A 6,285-nucleotide genomic window follows, 5' to 3' on the forward strand; every position below is an offset into this window, starting at 1 on the left:
AGTGGTGATGCCATACTTCACAATAATGCCATAGCAATAAACAATAGCAGTCACTTCCTAGTAAGCACCCCCAGCCACTGACAGAGCTACAGGCAACTCTGTGTGAGAGCAGAAAATGAGGGCAAAGCTTGATTTCACAAAGAAACAGCCAGTGTATTGTGTAACCAGAAAAATCACTGCTAGGACAATGCTCCCTCTGTGCTTCCAAGCTACCCTCCAAATCAGGAGCCTTTTCAGTTCCAGGTCTAAGAGCAGCAAAAATACAAACCCCTTTCTCTTCATGATTTGCCCCAGAAGGCAGTGCTCAGACACTCCTACTTTTACTTTTCTCAAAGACAGTATCACAAACAGCACCAGATTTAGGGTGGTGTGGGCAATTCCCACTCACAGGGCACCAAGCTAAGGGGGCACAAAATAATAATACTGAGAAGATCCATAAAAAAGCAAAGGTACCATTGTACACTTACTGTGAAGTTAAGGAATATTTGGTGGGGCAGGGCGGGTTTCCTTGCTCAGGGCACCATATTACCAAAGTCCGCCCCTGGCACAAGTCAGCAGTAAAGAATTCCAATGTCCATGACTTGTAAAATTTGAGAAATGCTTCAAGTCTCTTTCTACGCTGGAACACTACAGAAATCACACCTGCCCCTCAGAGAGATGGATAATATTGAATTGTTCACTGTCACGGCAAGTGTGCCCATGGACGAGAGCTCTAACCCAACTTATTCCTGCTGGATCCTCTTGTGTGTGCATCAGTGGTGGCAAATGCAAAGTGAAGCCCCCCCCCAGTGACCCCTCCAGACACATCCTGAGCCCCGCTTTGACCTCCAGTTCTCCTTTGTCCCCCAGGCCTCAAAAGTGAAGGTGGCAGCATACCCAGAGGGAAGTCCACATTCACCCTAGGAGCACCTGTTTAGCTGTCATAAGGCTTTATTACTTCTGATAAAGGCCTTAATTGCATCTCATAAGGTTGCCAGGGAGACCTCGGGAGTTATTATTTATGATGAATTTCAAGTTGGAGCTTGTCAAGAGCTATTTGGTTTTGTACTAATGCTCCAGGAGTGTTGGCTCATAGCAATTCCATGGTGAAAGATCAAGAATGCCATGGGTGATATTAAAGGAGTAAATTTGTTTGCCCATTCTTTCCAGACCTTGAGCTCCGAAAGGGATTTGAGAAATTGTCTAGAGATTGTATAGATATTTTTTGGAATGGTTAGCCTCAGCTATTCCCTGCCCATTTAATGTTCCATTGTTATCCAGAACACTTTTTAAAGAAGTCAACAGAAGGGGGGATATGTGTGTTATATAGATTGGTCACATCACAATCATTTCAAAATGGTTACTGCCACACCTCCCTGTGCTGTGGGCCTGTACAATGGGTGGCAAGTTAGCTGAGGCTTCCTATTTAGATGAATAAATTTAAGTATCATTGTTGGCTATTGCTTGAGTCATTGTTATAATAATTTCAAGGAGGCATAGCAGTTATTCTTCTTCTTTGGCAATCACTCATAGCCGAGTAAGATTGTCTTCCATAAACACGGTTTTAACAATGGGTCCATAAGTGACTGCGGTGGCCAATTATGGATCCACACGTCCTTCCACAGTGGGGACATTGGTTTCCAGCAGTAGCATCACTTTGACTCTGGCAATATGGCCAAGCCAATATAATGTGAGCTTGGTCCACTTTTTTATTTTAGAGAAAGCTGATAAAATAATTATTTTGCTTCACAATGTGTAGAAGCAATTTTGATCAAACCATTTTGAGTGACCATCAACTGAAATAGGTTGTTGTTGTTGTTTAGTCGTTCAGTCGTGTCCGACTCTTTGTGACCCCATGGACCAGAGCACACCAGGCACTCCTATCTTGCACTGCCTCCCGCAGTTTGGTCAGACTCATGTTGGTGGCTTCGAGAACACTATCCAACCATCTCATCCTCTGTCGTCCCCTTCTCCTTGTGCCCTCCATCTTTCCCAATGTGGCCAAAGTATTGGAGCCTCAGCTTCAGGATCTGTCCTTCCAGTGAGCACTCAGAGCTGATTTCCTTCAGGATGGATAGGTTTGATCTCCTTGCAGTCCATGGGACTCTGAGTCTCCTCCAGCACCATAATTCAAAAGCATAAATTCTTTGGCCTTCTTTATGGTCCAGCTCTCACTTCCATACATCACTAATGGGAAAACCATAGCTTTAACTACCGGTATACGGACCTTTGTCGGCAAGGTGATGTCTCTGCTTTTTAAGATGCTGTCTAGGTTTGTCATTGCTTTTCTCCTAAGAAGCAGGCGTCTTTTAATTTCATGACTGCTGTCACCATCTGCAGTGATCTTGGAACCCAATAAAGTAAAATCTCTCACTGCCTCCATTTCTTCCCTTTCTATTTGCCAGGAGGTGATGGGACCAGTGGCCATGGTCTTAGTTTTTTTGATGTTGAGCTTCAGACCATATTTTGTGCTCTCCTCTTTCACCCTCATTAAAAGGTTCTTTAATTCCTCCTTACTTTCTGCCTTCAAGGTTGTGTCATCAGCATATCTGAGGTTGTTGATATTTTTTCTGGCAATCTGAATTATATTAAGGTAATCTTTATATTGCAGGGACCCAGGTGGCGCTGTGGTTAAACCACTGAGCCTAGGACTTGCTGATCAGAAAGTCGGCGGTTCGAATCCCTGTGACGGGGTGAGCTCCCGTTGCTTGGTCCCAGCTCCTGCCAACCTAGCAGTTTGAAAGCATGTCAAAATGCAAGTAGATAAATAGGAACCGCTACAGCGGGAAGGCAAACGGCGTTTCCATGTGCTGCTCTGGTTTGCCAGAAGCGGCTTTGTCATGCTGGCCACATGACCTGGAAGCTATACGCTGGCTCCCTCGGCCAATAATGCGAGATGAGCGCGCAACCCCAGAGTCGGTCACGACTGGACCTAATGGTCAGGGGTCCCTTTACCTTTACCTTTAATCTTTATATTATTCCTGCTTCTCATGGAACTGCGGTGTAGGAGTGAAAATTCTGTCTGCCCCAGGCAAAGATCTTGAAGAAATATTTGGCAATGTTCCTAATTTTTGCATCAAGGAGAGAGGTAAATGAGAATTAACAGGGGCACATTTCCCCTATCTCCCAACAGAGGTCGTCATACTGTACGACCAAAGCAGTTTGGTCCAAAACCAAAGCCTAAAACCAGGCCTAAACCCTCAGTTGAAATGGGTCAAGAACTTAAGTTTATTCCAAGAACACATGGCTCTGGTCTGTGACCGCCCACATATGACCTTGCCCAAGAAGGGGAACGTGGCAGCTGGCTGGTAATTACTTAGATTTTCTGGATGTATTGTGAAGCAAAATGTGCAGGTACTCTTTTAAACAGCTACTTAAGAAGTTCTTTTGGGAAAAGTGTGTAGGGAAGAAGCATGGAAATTAATCTCAGCCATGGCCATTAACTAAAGTGAGTCCACTCAGGATGAAAGTTAGCTAAATGCAACCCATTATCATTATTATTACCTTTTTCTTTGCTGGTCCAAGTGGTTTATTGGGGAGGCTCCATTTCAGATGTGTCCTCATTATTATCACCTATTCCTCCTGCCTGGACCACAGCAGGAATTGCTCCCAATTTCTTTGGGGCAGGGAGAGCACAGTGCAAAGGCAGAAACATCACACTAGTCTGGGCTAGTATTGATGAATTACTGCTCTGGTGAGTTAAAAAAATATTTTGTGTGTGCTTGTATTTATGTTCTTTTCTGTTCCATAAAAAGAGCAAAGAAAAAAAAACTTTCCAACTATCAAAAAGTATGTCTGTTTATTTGTGACTATGGGCTAGCTATAGTAATTCAAAATTATTTCTAGATTCAGTTATCTTTTATCTTTTAGTTGTAATCTATAGCAGCACACCAGCAATAGACAACATAATAACCAATACTTTTTTCAAACTTTTCTTGTAAGCGACAACACAACTGAATAGATTTTCTTTATTTGAACCATTTTATGTTCCTGAAGCTTTCTTTTGGAGGTGGCAGCCATTTTGTGTTAGGCAACACCCCCTGGCAGCAGCCATTTTGTGACTGGCATTGTTGGCTTCTTCTTCAAATTCCATGTGTGCCCCCAGATCCAAAAAAGGTTGGTGACAGTGATAAATGAGAATATGTTTTTAGTTTTCAGTTCTTGTCTGTAATGAATGGATAAATATGTGACAGAAGAGATAGCATCCTGAATTGTGTCAATTTGAAAGCTGGTTAGCTTAATCCTGTTCTTGTGCTGCCCAGACCCTGGTACTGTATCTGAGTGTACAGTACATGCTGAGTCAATTACGTTGTTCCCTGGATTTATGATAGAGACCAGCAGTTTACTCACATGGTGTTTATTTACTTTTTAAAATTTGTTTATTATTTGCATTTTCAAAAACAGGAACAGAGAGCATATTTAACCCCTCCCCCTGTCCCACTTACCACTTTGTATACTCACATGGTGTTTTGTTGTGATTGCCTTCAGAATAAATAGTGAGTGAATATAAATAATCATTTACCAAGTATAAGGTTATCTTCACCATTTAGCAGGACAATGTATCTTTATTGTCAGGTCTGCTTTATGCCTAGTTGCTTGTGGTTAATATGGGGTAGTAGTGGAGGATAGACAAGATTTTCATCATATAAGTAGGAATACGAGTTCAATCTTCAAAATGTATAACTTTAATAAGCTTCTCCGATATAAACCTGCCCATATATTAAGTTATTCTGGTGAGGATCTTCTCTGCATCCCACCATCTTAGGTAAATTTCTTAGGAATGTGCTAAGGGTTGACTTCCTGGAGGCCCATTTAAACCCCTCTAATGACTTTCCACTAGCATACATTGTTCTTCAGGCAGGACTTTGACCTAATCAGCTGATTATTTTTCACTCTGCTGCATGATTGTTTTTGGTCTTTAGCTCAAATTTGCCAACCTGCAGGCCGTATGCAGCCCTGGCTGCTCTCTGTGCAGTCTATCAAGCAGGGCAAAGGCAATGTTTTTCTGCACTGGGAGTAGAGGCGAAATTGTTCTTTCATGTATAGATGTGAATGAATGGTTCCCAGTATACAACTCCATGTGACCCTCAAGGCCAAAAAGATTTTCTACTCTTTTTGTTTATTTTAGCTGGCCAATGGTTTTACCTTTTCCTTTTATACTCCAATATGTGATCTTATTTTGTTGTAATATTAGTTCGATTGTTGTGCTATCATGTTTTGATTATAAGGAGGTTCTGCAAGATTCTATTTCTGTGATGTTCCTATTAACAATATTGTATGGGAGAATTCAAACATCACTGGACCCGCAAAGAGATAAGTGCAAAGAAAGGGAATTTGCAATAAAGTTGTGTATTTTCTCTGCAGAGTCAACTATGTTTTTAAACTGAACATTACCTGTCAACATATACTTTGTGTGGGAGTTGGAACTTGTACTGTATCTGTAAATGTAAGACACAGGCTGTTGATTCTTTTTCCTGTGCCTCTAACTGGGCAAATTATTGAGGTAAGTTTTGTGGAATCTACTGGACATTTCCTTTAGATTGACAGTTGATATGTGTGAAAGGGTCTTTTCCATTGCAAATACCCAGCTGGTAGAACTCTCTGCCCAATGAGATCTGAGCGGCCCTTCTCCTTGATATTATTCTTTGAATATGTTTTTGTTCTTGCAGGTTTTTCACTTTGCCAATAATTGGTTTGTGCGCAGGTATATTTGGGCCGGTGCTACTGTTTTTCACTTGGTTGATTCATCAAACTTATTCTTAAAAGTACTGTATGAATGTTGACTGCCCTGGACATTCTTTAGAGATGGAAAGGTAGGATAAAAAACTTTAATAGTTAAAATAATGTTGAAAATGTTCCTTAAAAAAAATAAATTCCCATGACTTGTTAGCAAGCTCCATCCAGATCATAGCTGATCAGAGGGGGTTCCAAGGACCTCAAGCTCAACACGGCCCCTCAGATTTAGACCCTTGATGACTTTTAGGCATTTAAAAAAGTTTCAGAACTTGTATCACATTTTGGTATGTGCCACAAAACATCTTCTCAGCTAGAAGTTTACTGATTAATAATAATAATAAATCGAATCATGTTGCTTTTGGGGGGGTTGTTTGCCTTCTTTTGTTTTCCTCATATTTTATTTTTTATGAAGGCTTAGTCTTATGAAGGCAGCTGGAAGTGGCTGGGGCCTCTCATTTTTGTGGGAGTAAATGTTGCCAAAGCAGAGGAAACCACGGCCTGGTGGCCGGGCTGGGCGGGGGTAATCTCTCCTCTTTTGCCGCCCTGCTCTACGAGTCCTCCGTTTCCTTC

The sequence above is a fragment of the Zootoca vivipara genome, chromosome 7, assembly GCF_963506605.1.
Source record: "Zootoca vivipara chromosome 7, rZooViv1.1, whole genome shotgun sequence".
Lineage (NCBI taxonomy): Eukaryota > Metazoa > Chordata > Lepidosauria > Squamata > Lacertidae > Zootoca > Zootoca vivipara.